Source organism: Acomys russatus, chromosome 8 (genome assembly GCF_903995435.1).
Source record: "Acomys russatus chromosome 8, mAcoRus1.1, whole genome shotgun sequence".
Classification (NCBI taxonomy): domain Eukaryota; kingdom Metazoa; phylum Chordata; class Mammalia; order Rodentia; family Muridae; genus Acomys; species Acomys russatus.
The window spans coordinates 9721860-9741279 of record NC_067144.1 but is presented as its reverse complement, the minus strand read 5'-3'; the positions used below and the strand labels follow the sequence as shown (position 1 = coordinate 9741279).

Genomic DNA, 19420 nt, shown 5'->3' with positions numbered 1-19420 from the left:
CTTAGGGGGTTGAAAGGGTGAAAGAAAACATGTGGAGAAAGATGGAAGAAAGAAAAACCCACAAAGTAGCAAAGGCCAGCTACAATGGTATTTGACCTAACACTGGAAAACTGCAATGACTTAAGGGGTGAAAGAAACAATCCAGGAAGAGCTAAGTACGTGGAAAAAAGACAGTTTATGTGGAATATGTGGGAGGAATTGCAATTGACCCATTAAGTTATAAACCATGACTGCCAAGACGTAGCAATGACAGGCGAGGCCAAAAGGCAATGGAAGAAAATACCAGGGACTTAGGATCACAAGAGGACAGTGTTGATTACGTCACTGACCAGGACAAAAAGCTGTTGTCAAGAGACTGGGCACTTTGCAGTCTCAACTACATTTTGTTACCCCAAACTTCTAGTCATCTAAGTTGATGAAAAACTATATTAAAAATAAGTGGTGTCTTTAAACAGGCTTGTGGTCAAAGGTACAGCACTGAGCCCGTGTTAAAGCCAGTAGTGAAATTGTAAAGGGAAGGAGGAAACAGCACGTGTGCCAATGCTGAAGTGAGCCCAGTGAGATCCCTGTGTCGCACACACCTTGCCTTGAATTTGTTCAGACCCTAAACACAGGTCTGAAGTAGCCTTGGGTACCAGTGATCATAGACGTGAAACTAAAATTCTCTTGGCTGGAGAAATGAACATGGGCTTTTCTCTGAGTATTTTCTTAAATAATACTTGAAGTCTTCAAGACCATGGCTGCAACCTTCCATATGCAGACTTCTCCGATTCTAGAAGGTTTAGGCAGGTCTTGTGTTTTTGACTTCCCTCTTCCGACTCTGGTGCTGCCACCTCTGAGGAAATGACATTCTCTCCGTCTCTGGATGGACACGGATGTGGAAAGTTCTCAGTGCCACATTCCTATTGCTGCTGCCAAGACGCAGAAGGCTACCACCCCATCTCCTGCTCTTTGCTTTTCCTCACACTGTGCTATCAACTGCTGGACTCAGCTTTGTGGTTCTGCAGAGCTTACAGCCCACATTTTACAAAATAGGAGTCAATGAACAACGGTGTGAGAAGATAATGAATAAAATGTCATTTTGGGGGCATGCTCCTAGGTTATATTTACAAAAACAAATAGTAGTAGTAACAAATTCATCTCAAGAAGGAGCCCGCATTGGTGTTGTGTTTTCATTTTTCCTCCCCCCCTCCTCTTTTTGGTTATTTCCCAGCATTTAAGCAGGAGAGAAAGAAGCGCTTGACCCATGGAAACGACAGCAAACTGCTTAGTGATGCTGCATGGCTGTGCCAGACTAATTCCCAGCTAATATGCTCTTCACAGATCCATGCAGGAGAGAGGGAAGTAGGCAGCCTGAGGATCAGATCTGACCCGTACTCTTAGGCTCAAATACCCAGAGAGAGAGAGCAGATTATCTCTTGGCTGCGTTCATGCCTCTAGAAAGCCAGGAGTTAGAGTCTTTTAAGCTCCAAATACACTTGTGAGGAGGCAATTATACAAGCTATACTTCCTAAGTCTTTCTTTAATACCTGGAAATTTAAAAAGACGATACTATGTGGGGTAGCCTGGAACTCGGCTATGCTATTTTTTTTATGCACGTCTCCCGTACCAATTCTGCATGTCACGTGACAGAAATGATCTAAACAATCTCTTATTGCACGTTGTTCATGTCACAGGCATAAAATTATGAGAACTCTAGACTTCAGAGTAAAGAAAAAAAAAAGTTAAAAAGCTCCAAATCCTAACAACCCAGGAAATTGGGGGGGGGGGAATGAAAGAAAAGAAAAAAAGCCCCAATTTAACACATTATCTTTAAGAATAAATGAGGTTACAAATCCACATTTGGAAGAACAGAATCTAGTCCATATGTACCAGATACCATTTTTTTTTTTCAACTCAAATTCCGGATTCCAAAATGTATACTCTCTGTCTATACTGAGGTAACAGCTTGTCAGAGAAATGTGGCAAGCAACAGCAGGCCTAGCACAGCAGATGGGGTATATTTTTACACCGGCTTTAAGTGATAATATGAGTTTACATAGGGTCATCCTAAATATTGTTTAAGTGCATGAAATGACTCCAGTCACTGTCTAACCTTGAGTAGGCTGTTTTGCTTTCAGTTCGTCTCAATTTGCTGCCGTCAAGTCTTCATCAAGACAAGTCTATCTTTTCTTTGGAACAGAAACTGTACCAATTTTTAAGATTTTTTTTTTTTCAGATTCTTGCGTGGATTTTTGCATGGCCATTAACAAGGAGAAAAGACAATAGCCGACAAAGCATATCTCATTAGCATGGTGTGCTCATTCAGCCATTGTCAACAGGTCGGAAATGATTAAGAGTGTCAGCACTTAAAAAGCCAGAGGTGTGAGGTGGGGAGGATGAGAATCCTACCTGCTAAACTGAGATGCACTGCTTATTAAAACTTCGAGTCACTGGCCCCACAGTTATTAGACATGCCTCCTAATAACTATTAGAATTGCTGGCATGGCAGATGTGAAAAAGGGCTCACGTAAACATTTATTTAAGAGATCAGGGTTTACATTCTTTCCACCTTATGCCAGAACATTCTCTACTTGCTTAAGTGGATGGAGAGAGCTTGATGACTTCTCACTTTATTTTCTACTACCTCACAGATTTTAAGGAGGCCCTATATATCACTGCAAAAATTTCCTTTGTTTTCACTCACAAAAAGGGACATGTGCACTAATTTCAAAGAAATGGCAAGGAGGCTTAAGGAATGACAACTTATATGGATGCCTTCTCTGTGTACACACGAACACGTAAGGGATATGCATAACTCGTATGGCTAATTCTTAGTAGGGCTTCTGTAATGCGGAGGGATGGGCTAGCCAAGGTCCAGAAAGATGCTTGAAAATTTGTTGAGGTATTAGGCACCACTTCCCGCTTTCCCCTTCAATGTTACACAGTTAGTATGTGAGCATCCAGGGAGCAGGCTTATTTATTGTGGTGCTTAGTACTTGGTCTCAGGTTCTAGAAGTGACTGGCTCATAGTGGGTTCTCAAGAGTACATGCAGAATGATGGGTGGCCGGTGACAGGCCCGTTTGAGCACACCCCTTTCCACCTTCCTTGTTCAAAACCACTGTTCTAAAGGGCCTTGTGCAACGTTCTCTATTTCCCAAGTAAGGGAACACTGTGCTTCGAAGTCAGGGTCTGAGCTAAGCTTGCATAGCCAGGAAATACCTATGAATGGCAAGTGATTTCTCCACTAATCCATCTGCTGTAATGCACTGTCTAAGTCCAGAGGGACAGGTCACCTTATTTGATCATGAACACAGTCATGTAAGGCTTTCTTGTTCTTTGAGATTCTCTCCTGCAGTGAAAGGGGTGTGAGTAATAAAACACGCCCAATGATTAGACAGAATGAGATAAAACCAGGGTACAGAAGTGAAAACTTGGCCCTGAGTCTTTAAAGTAGGAGATATGGATGTGCTATTTGTTTGGGAAATTATAAAATATTACAGAAACATTAGCGATTACTAATATTATGATTACTTTATAAGATTCCTGAGCCAGCACACTCAGTTGATCAGATGTTTATGGGTCAGTTGGCTAACGCTTGGGAGAGGCTGATGGAGCTGGAATTCTGAGACAGAATGAGTAGACGTACGGCTAGAATGACAAAGAACTCTTGAGGGAGATAAGTGAGAATGACTGAATTTCTGCTAAAACATTAATTTCAGTTAGGAATGGGTCAGCTCCTGCCAACTTAGTTACAGGATATGATGTAATTATTCTCTAAATGGAAAATTTCCCTAAAATGGAAAAATCGTAATTCCTCACTTCTTAGAAAATTAGCTAATGTTATTAAGTTAAACTGGACTTAAAGCTTTCTCTTAAGCATATTTAGTAACAAAAGGATGTTAATAATGGTTAGCAAGAAAACAATTATTTAAATTAATTTATTTATTTATTCACTTTGCATTCCAACCATACCCTCCTCCCTCCCTCTTCCTCCAACTCCCTCCTATGTTCCTCAAAAAGGGGAGTCCCTCAACCCAGCCCAATTCATCAAGTCGCATCAAGACAGCTCCACCAGAGGAAAGTAATAAAAAAGCTGGCAACAGAGTCCATGTCAGAGACAACCTCTGCTCCCCTTACTAGGGGACCCACATGAAGCCTAAGCTGCCCATTGGTTACATCTGTGTAGGGGGCCTAGGTCCAATCTATGCATGGTCCTTGGTTGGTGCTTCATTCTCCATGAGCCCTGCTGGACCCTGGTTAGTTGGCTCTGTTGGTCTTCTTGTGGAGCTCCTGTCACCTCCAGGTCCTTCTATCCTTCCCCCGACTTTCCCACAAGACTCCCTACACATTGCCCAATGTTTGGCTGTGAGTCTCAGCATGTTTCTTTCCACTACTGGGCGGAGCCTCTCAGAGGACAGCTATGCTAGGCTCCTGTCTGCAAGCATAGCAGAGTGTCATTAATAGTGTCAGGGGTTGGTTCTCTCCCATGGGGTGGGTCTTGGGTTGGGCCAGGCAAATGGTTGTACATTCCCTCAATCTCTGCTCCACTTTTATCTCTGCATATCTTGTAGGCAGGGTAACTTTTGGGTTGAAGTTCTTGTTGGTGGGTTCGTGTGCCCCTCCCTCCACTAGGAGTCCTATCTAGTTAGAGAGTGTCCTCTTCAGATTCCATGATCCCCCTGCCCTCGCGCTACTAGGAGTCTTAGCTATAGTCACCTCATATCCCCTCCCTGGCCCCCCCTCAAGCCTACCCTGTCTTAGGTCTTCAGCTTGTCAGAGATGCCTCTACCCATGGTTTCTCTTTTCTCTGTAGGCCCTCTGTTGTCATACTCCCTCTCCCCCAATTCCACCCTCATTTCTCTCAACACTCCCTTTCTTACCTGTTCTCTCTCTTCAACCATTTCTGTTGTCTATTTTATTTTTACTTCTGAGTGAGATTTAAGCATCCTTCCTTGGGTCTTCTAATTACTCGGGTAAGAATTACAGGAAAATGATAAAATTAAGTGTTTATCACAACCCCTCTGACTTTCATGCTAAAACTCCATGCTTTAGATTGTCTGGAAATCTTACATTTTCAGAAAATAACACTGCTTTGGGGACTATGAAATACTAAATGTTTACGACCTGTTTGGCACACAAAGGGGGTTGTACAAATAACAACACAATCACTAATACTCAACTCCAGTGGTTCTCAAAATACAACTGGTCTGAGGACTCCATTTCTTCACGAGTGTAAAGCATCAGAGGCTGAGGAAGAACTGGCACCATGAGGTGGAAACCAGGTGTGTGTGCATGGGCAATCTCTCCCAGTGGGAAATTCTCTAGCCTTAGATGCCCAAAGTATTAGATGGAAAACAACAAACTAGATCCTACCTTATTAATCAGTTTTCTCTGTGTGAGCTCTGCTAATATTTCTATACCTAATGACAAGAAAGATCAATCTTTTGACACAAAGATCACTTGCACAGGATCCAAAACAGAAGATACTGACAGCCCCAGAAATATTTCAACATTTTAACTGTTTTACACAGCTAGAGACTGAAGCAATGACTCAGTGTGTTCTCCTGTTTCTATCCCCCACCCCCTCCTCACTCCCTTCTTTTTTTCATTCAGAAAAGGCCATGGACGACCTTCTAGGTTTTATGCATTTAGCAGCATAACAAAGCAAGGCTGTAATAAACCCACCCCACATAGCCCCATCTCAAAGAAGGGTGCTGACACAGGCAACTCGAAGTAATATGAAGGAGAAGAGTAAAATTTCCATTCACAGTTAGGATAAAAGACAAGAGGAATTCAGAGAGGAAGTGATCATTTTGTTGAAGGATCTGAATAGGCTCACAGACGGAGTGACACCTAACACCAAAATGGCCCCTGCCCCACTGTGGCTCTGCCCAGGCCAGTCATCCCAGCCTATGTGTGTGGTAACAATTCAGTGTGAACTCCAGGGTCTATCTAATTATACAAATGCGATGCATCAGTTTCCTTGTATGATCAATCTCCCCAAATTGTGGTCCTGAAAATAACCTGACAACATGAATGGCAGTATTTTGCAAGTTACCACTTCCTTTTTTTTTAAATTGTATTAGAAAATGGCATTATAGCCGTGTACCCCAAAAATCCACACAGTATATGTGCAAATACACCGGAGGCAGAAAGCCATGCTGCAGCATCAATGCATTAAAGCGGAAACGTGGGGAATCTGATGGTGAAACTTATCTAAAAGTTTTTTTTTTTTCCTTCAGTTTATTAGGTGCAGGAAGACTTTAAAGGCCAAAAAATAGAGCCTCCTGTGAAATACTACATTTACCTAACAGCCTGAAACCTTTACTTGCATTCTTTTATGAGACCCTTTCCTCTGTTTGGTAGTAAGTTCGTATCTACAATGAAAGCGGAGGCAACATTAAATGGCACAGATGGGACCTTTTACTCAGATCTAAACCTCGTGGCAGGAACCTAGCATTGGTGTCCACACATAGAGACATGAGTTTCGGTGCCTTCCCTGTGCACTGCAACCCCACCCATATACAGTGAGTGATGGGACTCTCCCACCCCAACCCCCTTTTTATTTTCTGCTATCTTGTTTGTTCTTCCTTAGTGTTTTCAGGAGATTTGTACTCTCTTCTGTTCTGTTTGATGACACTTTGTCAATTAGATGCATTCCATTCAGTATAGAAGTTCATTAAATTCAGATAACACACCATTCTTGCAGCCTGACTGATGTTTATTAATGTAAAATGTGACAGGGATAATCCAGCAGGAAATTTGAGCTTTTTGTTGCATCACTCAGACATCAGAATAATACAGTTCATCTGCAATTCATCAGAGGCTTATAATATTATTTACATATTTAAAGATATTTTGAAGTCACATGCCTTTGAGAAATTCAGGGACATGTGTATTGCAGGAAGATAAGTCCCATATAGAAAATATGCTGATTCAAACATCCATAAATAGCTTTAAGTTTTGTGCCTGCATTATGGCGGTGGGGTACGAGGATGTAGAAAAAAAGGCAGGAAAAGAATCAACAAGCTCTTTATGCAATTAAGCTTAGGGTTTTAATATGATGTTTGCGGTTACTAAGAGTTACAATGATATTAACCTTTACATTTAAACGGTAAGTGCAATATTCAAATATTTTCTTCTATTTGTTATTTTATTAGGCAGGTTTCCCCCCAATGGAGCTTTAGAGAAGAATAAAAACAAACACATATGAAACAAATACTAATTAATCAGACCTCCATCATTCACGCAGCCTCCCTAGCAGGGCGAGGCTCCAAGTGCACGCCATAAAAAAACTAAAACAAAAGAAAATCACTGCACAGTACGTGTGACTGAACCCATTAAAATATTAAAGTAAAAATAAGCCCACCAATGCTGGGTCACTTCAGGATAAATACAGCTAGTGAGTTTCATTCAGAAGGCATTGGTTACAGGCCTGCCACCTGCTGAACACTCCTAGATTCTAGGACAGGAATCTCTTTATTTTAGGGAGCTTGCAGGTTAGGAGGAAATAAATTCAAAACATACTATCTAATGGAGGGAGGTTATTCCAAATACTTCCATTGCTACAATTAGAAGATAGAGCCAGTGGTTTTCTGTTTTGCCCTCCCTCCTCTGTTTTCCCTGGCACTACTACTAATTTTGACATGTTGGTGTATACATGTATACAACAAAGATTTTGCATAAGTTTCAGAAACATATTTTATTACCCAAGAATGACCCAAACACTATTTTTTTTATTTTTAAAAAATTTATTTACTGTTTAATTATGTGTCTGAGTGAATGTTTTGGTTGACTGTGTGTAAGCACACTGCATGAGAGCCTGGTGCCTGCCCAAGCCAGAAGAGGGTGGTGGAGCCCATGGAAACTAGAGTTATGGATGGTCAAAAGACATGATGTAGGTGCTGGGAACAGAACGCAGTTGTCTGCAAGAGTAGCAAATGCTCCTAACCACTGAGCTATTACTGCAAAGCCCAGAATACCATTTTAAAGCCCCCAGCTGCTGTCTATAACATGGAAGAAAGAAAAGAAATGGCACAGTCTCAAGCAGACAAAACAGTGGCTCTCCTGAGAAACCCCTCCCGGCTATTTCTTGTATGTGTGAGGTGTATGTAGGTGCACCTGATACAGCTGGAGTGTTAAGGTGTGCAGGTGCACCTGATACAGCTGGAGTGTTAAGGTGTGCAGGTGCACCTGATACAGCTGGAGTGTTAAGGTGTGCAGGTGCACCTGATACAGCTGGAGTGTTAAGGTGTGCAGGTGCACCTGATACAGCTGGAGTGTTAAGGTGTGCAGGTGCACCTGATACAGCTGGAGTGTTAAGGTGTGTAGGTGCACCTGATACAGCTGGAGTGCTAAGGTGTGCAGGTGCACCTGATACAGCTGGAGTGTTAAGGTGTGCAGGTGCACCTGATACAGCTGGAGTGTTAAGGTGTGCAGGTGCACCTGATACAGCTGGAGTGTTAAGGGGTGCAGGTGCACCTGATACAGCTGGAGTGTTAAGGTGTGCAGGTGCACCTGATACAGCTGGAGTGTTAAGGTGTGCAGGTGCACCTGATACAGCTGGAGTGTTAAGGGGTGCAGGTGCACCTGATACAGCTGGAGTGTTAAGGTGTGCAGGTGCACCTGATACAGCTGGAGTGTTAAGGTGTGCAGGTGCACCTGATACAGCTGGAGTGTTAAGGTGTGCAGGTGCACCTGATACAGCTGGAGTGTTAAGGTGTGCAGGTGCACCTGATACAGCTGGAGTGTTAAGGGGTGCAGGTGCACCTGATACAGCTGGAGTGTTAAGGTGTGCAGGTGCACCTGATACAGCTGGAGTGTTAAGGTGTGTAGGTGCACCTGATACAGCTGGAGTGCTAAGGTGTGCAGGTGCACCTGATACAGCTCAAGTGTTTAGATGAGAAGACAATTTTGTAGATTGGTTCTCTAACTCCACCCTTGAATGGGATCCAGGAATGGGCTTCTCAGGCTTTTGCAGCAAGTGCTTTTTTATCTGAAACATCTTACTTGACCTAAGCCTTCAGCTCTTAAAATTGAGGAGATACTATAGCGGAGGAGTAGGTCAAGGAGGCAATATCATTGGTCAAAAGCACATCTTTGTCAAGGGCATGGGAAGACAGATTTGCATGGAGTAATTGCAAAAATATGTCTAATAAGAAACTGTAATTCAAAATATGCAAGTAAAATTTAACAATAAGAGAAAAATGAATTTAGAATGGACCATGAAGTAAATAGACATTTTACTGATGAGTGAATATATATCTGCACAGCAGTGTTCAAAAGATGCCCAACAATAACACTGATGCCAGCAGGGACTGTGATGAGGGACAACAGGAATGTACCATTAACGTGTATTTGGACAAGTAAAAAACAATGCTCATCAGGGTATGTGGAAGAAAGACAATGGGACTGCCATTCACTGCAGGTAGGAATGCAAGATGGCGCAGCCAGTTTAGAACACAGTCAGGCAACTCACTGAAAACCAGCAACACTCTCTCATGTGATCCAACAGTTGCATTCTTGGTGAATGAATGGAAAACACTGTACACATAAACACACACACACACACACACACTCACATGAGAAGTCTACTTCATGTTAGAAAGTACATTTTATCATGCACATTATTGGGACCTAAAACAATTGAATGAAAAACTTAACAGAAATGTTGAATTTGATTATTTTGCTTTGATATTTAACCATTTAACAACTCCGACCATCATCTTACACATGGATAAAATGGTACTAAATACTTAAAAGGAACTTTGTGAGAAAGAGAACTAAGTAAGAGAATTTAACAAGACACACGTATTCCATACATTTGAAAGCATGCGCACGCTAGTGAACGATTCTGATTTGGACAGGAGTGAAAGCTTTCTCCAAGAACTATGACTCAGGCTCTCTACTTTAATATACAATTGCAGAACAAATGAATATGCTGTTTGGGGAAATAATCTGGTAAGAAATGAGAACCTGGACTAAAGGTCTGCGCACCACATTGCGAGCAGATGAGGACTCTTGAGATGGCAAAACAAAGGAAAAGCAACCATACATCCAGATGCACAGACACGAGATGCATCTTCTCAGTTCATTCGCTTTAAAAGACAATACCAATACAGTCCATAATATGCGTATTCCTATGATAGGAAAAGAGAAAAATTAATTGGGAAGCATTGACGACTAAGGGGGGCAGCGAAACAAACAATAAGGCTGAAAGACTTCCAGTTCTCTCTAATCCTGTGGCGATGCACAGGAGAACATGTTTGTGTGGCACAGGACCCAAACCACAAGCAAAGCCCATAGCACAAAATCAAAGTGAAAAACAAACAAACAAGCAAACAAACAAACTAGTGATGCATTGATCTGGGTTATGAGTTTCTGTAAGAAGCTTTTTTCAGGCCATGAGAGGAAACAGAGATCTGTAGGAATCTAGGGGAATTGAACAGCCAGAGCCATAGGGCTGGGTTCCTCCTCTACTGGGGCTTAGCTCTAAGCAACTGGTTTGCCTGCTTGCCTGATGGACCTTCACTATATAGATCTACTTCGGGATACACACTCAAACAAGTTTTCTTAAGTAAATGAGTGAATGACACAAGACCATACTAAAGCCTCCCCAGTTCTACGCTAGCAAACGTGTGAGCTATACAGCTACACAGAGAGCTGCGCATAACATTAGAGAGTCTATCTAAGCGACGCAAGGTTTCAAAGATGACAATATATGAAGGTTGCCTTGCTGGAAAGCAGTGTAAGCTATATGGCTCCTGGCAGTGACCACATGCTCCATCTACTAAAACACATTCCAGACAACACACTCCATGATCCTGAGGCCCGTGTGAAATAGAGACATAAACATATATCACCAGCAGAATGCTACAGAAGGAAGAATGGCTAATAACAAATTCATTACTTTAACCATAAATTGTCCATTAGGAGATACAGCTATTTTTAAGCGCCGTTAAGCATATAGATCCTATTCGGGAATACAAAGCAGAAATGCAGGGTAGACTGTCAAGCTCTGTGGTTACTAAGAACATCTTGTGTTTCCCGAAAGAGCACTACAAATCTCCAAATTGCTCCTGTCATTATTTCACTAAATCTCCTGCAACTATCAAACCTAAGTGCTATGTGGAAACAGGACCCTAGGGGATTATCAAGTGACTCTCTTGTTTTCCGGGTATCATACGTAACTGCAAATGCCAGTTCAGGAGACCAGCAACAGAGCCAGCAGAAAGGACCAGAGTGTCACCACCGTCTTGCAGCATCGTGGGAACCTAAAGATGAGCTCTACTGAATATGGCATTTCCTAAGTTGGGAGGATGCAGGGGGGTTTGAATAAGAATGTCCCCCAGAATAGGATAGGAGAGAAGGTATGGAGAAAAATGAGGGTGGAGATCTAGTGTGGGGAGAGGGGGTCAGGTGGACAGAGGACATGCAGGGCAAAGAAAAACTGTGGCCGGGACATCTCTGAGATAGACTGGAGACCCATGACAGGGTAGGCTCCTGGGAGGACATGGGAGTGACTCTAGCTGAGACCCCCACTACCAGGAGACATGGAGACTGAAGGGGACACCCTCTAACCACCAGGACTCCTAGTAGAGAGAGGGCAACACCAACCCACCCACAAAAACTTTGGCCCAAATTTTACACTGCCTACAAGACGTTCAAGGATAAAGAAAGAGCAGAGATTGAGGGAACGCCTACAACATGCAAGAGGGCAAACCCCTGACACTATTAACGACACTTTGCTATGCTTGGAGATGGGAGCCTAGCAGAGAGACTCCACCCAGCAGTGGGTTGAAACAGATGCTGAGACTCACAGCCAAACATTGGGCAGAGAGCAGAGAGCCTTGTGGAAGAGCAGAAGGAAGGATAGAAGAACCTGGAAGGAACAGTTGCTCCACAAGAAGACTAATAGAGCCAACTAACCTGGGCCAGGGAGGCTTGTGTAGACTAAAACACCAACCAAGGACCATGCATGGACTGCACCTAGGCGTACGTCCCCTACACAGATATATCATATGGACAGATTGCCCTTCATGTGGGCTCCCCTAGTAAGGGAGCAGGGGCTTTCTATGACAAGGACTCTTCCATTACTTCCTTCTGTAGCCAAGCTATCATGGTAGAGGACATGTTCAGCCCTGATGTGACCTGGAATGGGTAGGTGAGAGGGGGCTCCTCCTTTCTGAGGGGTAAGGGAGAAGGGACACAGTCAAGAGGGAGGAAAGTGGACAGGGAGGAGAGGAGGGAGGGGGTTAAGATTGGAATGTAAAATGAACAAATAAATTAAGAAAAAAAAAAAGAAATTTCCTTCATAGGTTCATGGATTTGAACACTTGGAAGGCAGATGGTGACACTGCCTTGCTAGGAGAAAGAACCTAGCTAAAGAAAGCACCTCACTGGGGAATGGACTTTGTAGGACTTCCCTCTCTCCTTCCTGTGTACTTATGAAATGTGGCCAACCAGCTTCTTGTGACTGCCACTGTGCCATGCCATTCCTGTCATGAATGACATTAACACTCTGGAAGCCTTTCTTCTTAACTGCCTTTTGTCATGGTGTTTTATGATAGCAATAGGAAAGGAATCAAGACAGGGAGGAATGGATAAGTGTTCCCCAAGGTAGACTCTCAAAAGGTGAGAGCACATATTGATCTCATACCCACAGCGTAATGTCATGAGTCTACAGACAATGTTTCTGATTCAGGAATGCAAAGGCAGAACACACACACACACACACATTTATAGTGTTATTAGAACATGGAGCTAGGCATACCCAGGGAACTGCAACTAAGAGTGCCCTTCATGAACCAGGACTTGGTGAGTGCAGCAGGAATGGTACAGAAGGCAGAATGTTTGGTCTGTGCTGTTTATTTCTCTTGGCCTTGTAAGACAGAAACACACATTAATTAGGAAATAACTAGAGAAATATGGGACACTTATTGATAGTTAAGTGACAAGAACATTGGTTCCTCATTCATCACTATTGTCACTATGCTGATTAACAAGCAATACCTCAGAAACCCTGGGACCTTCAAGGTTAATAAGGATACAGAGACTGCACATATCTGGGCTTACCATGTGCTATTTCCCATGATGCCAATGTGGCAGAAAAAAAAAGAGGGCTGTGGCATGCAAGGCAGGCACTGTTGTTCCCATCTGCAGGAGTCCGGGAAAGGCTTATACACTGGATTTTGGGATTAGTCAAATTAGAATGTTTTTAAAGGCCTCTCAACAGAGGAAGAGCTTATTAGAAGCGTAAAGAAGGATGCAAGGAGATAAAGTGATGGAGGCAAGCTCTTCATTTGGGATGGCTGAACTGTGCAAACTGTGAAGGAGTTATCGGAAGGGAATTCTGCCAAGGTGACTTCATCCTCCTCCAGAAGCCAGACTTGATTCTATAGGCGAAGGAGGCTATTAATAGATAAACTAACATACAGCAAAGAGGCAAAACCAAGATGAAAAAAGAATGCAGAATGCAAGAAACTGGCGGTAAAGGCAGTGGATACCCATCAGTGATCAGTGATTTATAATAGCAGGGAAATCCAGGTGTAACAGGGAAAGTCCTGAGCCTACCGCTGACACGACAGCCACAGTTGTCTGCCTTTCATCCCAATCAAAGGGCAACAGCTGTAATAAATGCCGCTTGTGCCCTGCTTCTGAATATCTAGGCTCGGATAGTTCTTGGGAGCTTTTACATCATCACAGTATTGGGAAGAGCAGGCATACCACAAGCAAAAGGGGAGGGAATACCTGAACAGAGAAAGTATTACGATAGCCTCAGGTAATCAAGAGTCCCTCCAACAATTCAGTACCTAGCAAAACACCAGAAGGCTTGCAAAACATTCATGGGAAAAAATGGGGCCGTGAGGACTTTACTTGGAAAGCCTGGTGAGAAACGAGGGATCAAGTATTTCCTTCAAAGCATGTCACATAATCCTCTTTTCAAGAATTACTGAGTGTGTGGTTGGCAGGAAGCAGGATCATGTAGTAGCGAGCACACATGGGATGGGAAAGTTTGGATCTGTACTCTCACGTCACAGTTGCCTGTTCCTGTGCGCAGGTGCTTTCTTCTGTAATCCTGGCTCTTCTTCTTCTATGTCCCTGAGCTGTTGTGAGCCCCAACGGCAGCAGCAGACTGCAGACGAGTGCACAGTGCTTTCCTTAGCTGTGATGCTCTGGTATTTGCTTAAGTGGACAGCTTCCTTAGACTCTTCTTTCGACATGGAGCAAACGAGGCTGATTTGCTCAACATTATAGGTCTAGACAGTGGTGAGGCCACATCAAGAGTGAGGGCTGCAGAGCCCCTTCAGATTTAGTCAGAAGAGATAATTCACCAGTCAGCAGTTTAAGAACACTGGCAGGTTTGCCTCAAGGCCCTGGCACGTAGGCAAAAATGGTTGTTGTTGGCTTTTTCCAGTACTGTGTTTGTACATTTAATTGCTTGCTCTCCCCACTCCCCTGTCTGCATCTACACAACCTGCTCTCTGATTTGGGGTTTCCATTCACAATTGCTTCACGGCTTTGGATTTCTTCTTTACAGAATAAAATCACTGGCTGTCACATCATCAAGACAGCCAGTACCCTAAGGTAGAATGAGAAAGGAGGTCCATGCATCCATCTGTTTGAAGCCTGGGTATTCCTGGGCTGTCTTAAAATGCAAGAGTTCTCTAGATAGGAGACTTTCACTGCTTGCCATTTGTACTCAGATAAAGTCACTGTTCAAAGACGAATCCAATAAATGAAAAAATTTTAAAATATTAGATTATCTCACTTCCCTAAACTTGTGGATGGACCAACTCTCTCTAATACCCAATAGAGATGTGTGTATGCACATTACTCAAATTTTGGAATTTTAAGGGTGAAACAATCTCCATGGTGAAGGATTCGCCTACAAGTATGGTTCCTTTTGGAATGAGAGTTCTCACTGCAGTGTTTCAGCCTCTTTGGAAAGGTGATCACACCACTTCCAAAGCACTGGAGTCTCTCAGAGAAGGGAATGCTGGGTCTCCTATCACTGCGCTCTCCTATGCTTCTTGGTGGATTGTATTCTACACCATGCTTGTACCATGATTCTTATTAGCTGTTTGCACAGCCATCTGCCATTTGTTTGTTTGTTTGTCTTTCTAGGCTGGATTTCTCTGTGAGGCTTTGGCTGTCCAGAACTCGCTCTGTAGACCAGGCTCTGTGGCCTTCAATTCACACAGATCCACCTGCCTCTATCTCCCAAGTGCTGGGATTAAAGGTGTGTGCCACCAATGCCATCTGCAATTTTTAAGACAAGTTTTTAAAGTTTGAAATTTCCTCCCTGCAAACCTTCCTATGTATCAACACCACCTCACTCTCCTTTAAATCCATGGCCTTGTGTTTTCAAATTGTGTGTGAGCACGAGTGCGTGTGTACGTGCCTGCATCATTCTATGCTTTTTGGAAACCCCCATGCCCTAATTTTAAATTCAACAGCTCTTATGAAGTGAGCTCTGAATTATTTTCTATGTGTTGCCAGGTTTGGGACATTCTTCCCTAGACAGCTATGAATTCTGAAGCTAATAACAGAATGGAGGTGGATAGAGACCAATACTGACTTAGGGGCATGGAAGATGTGTATGGCGCATTAACTAAAGGAGTAGGCCCACCAAAGCCTTCACTCAGAGTAAGTGGTAAGCCTAAGAGTTATGAATTATGCATCTTCCATTGCCTGTTGGACTCTGAAAGATACAGCTGCCTTTCCATGACGAACAATTACCATCATTTTGTTTTCTATGTAGGTAGGGTTTTTTTTCCCCTACATAATTCATGTACTTTTTGCAATTGCCCCTCCACAGGTTGTTTGCATCTCATGTAATTCTTAGGCTAAGCTCCTCTGGCCTTGTCTCTGCTTTCTCTCTCCTGGGTCTCACCAAGTTGGAACTGTCTTCTAATAACTCCTGACTTGCTACTCACAGCAAAGGCTGCAGTGAGAGAGACGCTCCAATGTGAAGGAATCTGCCTACACTCTCGGAGAAGCCGAAGCTACCACCTTCAACAGCGCATCCCAGAGAGACTGTCCCTCCTCCTGGCCACGATGCAGCGGCTCAGCGGGACCTAGAGACACTGACGGACCCCATCATTCGCCTGAGTGCCATGCTTAAGCACACAGCCAGTGGGAGAAAATTGTGGAAAATCGCTCCATTTGGCATTGTCATTGATTTGTGAAGACATGTGGGGTATATGTGTACACACAGACACACAACTCAGCCAGAAAGAGTTTAATCATCTGCATTTTAAGGGTTTTTTGTTGATTTTCACCAGAAAGTATGTGGGAATCTTGAAGTAAAATATGGCTAAATTAGTAACATATACCACTTTAAGGCATTCTAACAAACAAACAGAACAAATCTCTAGAACTCTCCCACACCCTGTCTTCTCCTGTTATCTCCTCTGTCATGAATGGCCCCTCTGAATCCTGTCAGGACTCCTGCTGCCTAAGCGGGTAGCAGGCCTGTTAGTTGCACTGCCCTTCAGAACCTCCTCTCAGATCCTAGATGGCACTGTTCTTTTTCACAGCCCTTAGTACTCTCTTCTTCCTAGACCCATTTATAAATAGGTTTGCATACCAGTGCCAACACGTTTTGGATTTATTTTTTTTTGCATTAACTAGAGTACTTTTCTTGAACCAGGCATGATGGAGTCAGCAGAAAAGACACCCCCCCCCCCATGACTTATTTACAAGCAGGAAACTGAGGTCATCATGGGCATTAAAGCTAACAGTGAAACTGCGGCATGGGAACCAAGCTCATTGGGATGATTGGAAGCTGGCACGGCAGTTCTTCATGTGACAACAGAAGCAAGCAGTGGGGAAGGCAGACAATCACTGATATAACACAGCCAGTTAAACATCAGTTAGCTTTACTCATGAACACACAGACAAGGTCAAATGCAAGACAGTAAAATCAAGACAAATTGCAACATACATATAGTGAATACAGCATGGATTCACAGCTGCACATGCTGTGGACTCATTGGATGAGCCTATGAACGCTCTGAGGCAGTATTATAAGATATAAGACAGCCTGAGCTAGCTACCCAGTAATTCCAGGTCAGCCTGGACCACAGAGTGAAAAAGACCAAACATACTCCAAATTAAAAAAAAAAAAAAAAAAAAAAAAAAAAAAAAGCACATGAGTGCAACTCCAGAGTAAAAACGAACTTACCCTTGAATGGGGCTGGTGGTATAGCTTGACGGCACAATGCTTGCCTAGCATGCATGAAGCCCCAGGTCCAATCCCTGGCACCCCAGACAGAAATAAAAATACCTGAGTAGCAAAGTGCCTTCTGGGTGTGACAGACCACTGCCTTCACAAACTCAGGGCTGCTATGTATAGAACCTGCACAAGGTCCAGCCAATGCAGCATGGACTGGTGAGGCGTTCACAAGCCCCAACCCTAACTGAGGAGCTATGGACAGGTGGCTTCTGGGGAGAGGGAGGGAGGGTCAGTTTCCTGGTACGTTGACCATGTGTCATGGACAGTCCCATACCTAGACATAAATGGACAGCACAAATTGGAGTGGGGTGAGATTGTCAAATACAAAAACAATAACAATAACAAAAATCCAAAACAAAAAAACATGACGTTGAGGGCCGGGGAGGTGAGGATAGATCTGAGAGAACTTAGGGTAAATATAATAAAAAATATTTTACCATATTGTATGAAAAATATATAGAGTCAGATGTTCAGTTCCCTTTCATCATCAGTCTCCTCATCAACTTCGACCACCTCTAAGACATTCCTTAAACTCATCTGCTTGGAATGAACTTGGGAATTCATCCCCTCATAAAAACAGTTCCATAATTGGATGTTGGGTTCACGAGCTAATCCAAAAGTTCTATTAAACCCATAATTATGTTAACCATGTTTTTGGAGCCCAAAATAGAGGCATGGTACGACAAGTTCAATCACAAGAGGAAAGTGATAATAATGATCATAAGTAAGATTTACAGTTAGAAGTGCTTCTGGGAGCTGGAGCCTGTGCCCATTTAACCTTTACAACAGCCCAGTGAAGAAAGTCCATGTATAATTGCTGTCATAGTTGAGACCCACAGAGGTTCAGAGAGATGCTCACAGTTCAGAAAAGAATGGAGCAGTATTAACAGAATCCTGATCGCAGACTCTGAGAAGTCAGCATCTCCCAGCCACTGCACTCTAATGTCTTACTGAGAAAGAGCTGGAAGGTCCTCCTTACTTTCTCTGGACCGCACTCAGTGCTGCAAGATTATAGGCCTCTCAATCAATCCTTCCTCCAGCTGCAGGAAGGGCACTAGGAAAGGCGGCACCCTTCCAAACCACCCTTGGAAGCTTCTATGACCCATGGGCAGAGAACTAAGGCAAAACAGAGGCTTGGGTGTAGGGTGGGGTGGGTAAAGTGCCTGCTCTTTGGGGGCTTGGGATTGAGAGAAGACAGTTTATTTATATGGAAAATACATTGGACAGTATGCAAAGTGGGAGTGAGCATGCAAGGTGGAGGCCTCCACACTACAAACTATGGGACTCAGTGAATGGTGTGGCTTGGGCCGTGTTTCTTCTGTTTGCTTCCATGTTAGGAAATGTTAGCACTGAAAGCTTCTTCCTCTCTTACCTAAGTTCTGCTATGAGAAAAACAACAGCAGCAACAACAGCAGCTGTGCAATGAGGAGACACAACCAGCTGGTGAGGCTCCAATGGATTGCAATAACAGCAATGAGAAGAGGGGGTGAAGTAGAGACATAAGCAAAGACAGTTAAGGCAAGAGTCCTAGTACATTTAATGAGGGCAGTGAGTAAGCAAGAAAGCAGATGACATCCAGACTAGTGTTAACTCAGTCAGTAGAAAGTGTCGTGACATCAGGTGAGAAAAGTAAAAGTCACGGCAGCATCCAACACTAGACAGTTCCTTCCAGTGCAGTGGCCTTTCTCTCCTGGACAAGGCCAAAGAGATCACTGTAGATTGACGCCAGGAGAGTTTGGCCAAAGAGACAGCTCTATAGCTTTGGAGGGATTCATGGTGTAGGCCAGTTTCTCTGTTTATATGTACCCAAACCTTGAGCAAATCACAGCTGCCAAGGACAAGACCTTTCCTTAATAAAATGGAGATAATGATTACAACAAAACTATTGAAAAGACAAAAGAAGTGTTGAGACAGTTCTTCATATACTGTGAACCAATTATTTCATGCCAGATAATTTTGATATAAACATGAAGTGTTTTGAAATAAAATATCTGTTTCTCATTGTGCCCATCTACAGAGGCTCATTCCACATTTCCTGTGGGATCTTTCCAAGAAGTCAAAGTTAGTCCATAGTGTACCCTGCCTCTCCTCTGCTTCTTGATTTCATGTCCTAGCACAGGATTGAGGCATTTTCCTGGATGTGCAATCCATCTTAACTAGAGGCAAGGAACCTTCTAGATGTACATTATGTTGCCCTG

At 43.3% G+C, this 19420-nt stretch overlaps 1 protein-coding gene and 1 long non-coding RNA gene across 5 annotated transcripts in view; both read right to left on the bottom strand.

Moving 5' to 3' along the window:
• Lpp (LIM domain containing preferred translocation partner in lipoma) overlaps positions 1-19420 on the bottom strand; it is a 441832-nt gene that overhangs the window by 180935 nt on the left and 241477 nt on the right. The window lies entirely within an intron of this gene.
• LOC127193429 (uncharacterized) lies at positions 8095-8864 on the bottom strand. 4 transcript variants are annotated; one of them, XR_007831105.1, is made up of 3 exons: positions 8753-8864; positions 8681-8716; positions 8095-8320 (listed from the first exon to the last, which is right to left on the bottom strand). It is a non-coding gene; the product is annotated as an uncharacterized LOC127193429 (long non-coding RNA). The 4 variants fall into 4 exon arrangements; XR_007831104.1 differs by lacking the exon at positions 8681-8716 and adding an exon at positions 8501-8536; XR_007831103.1 differs by lacking the exon at positions 8681-8716 and adding an exon at positions 8393-8428.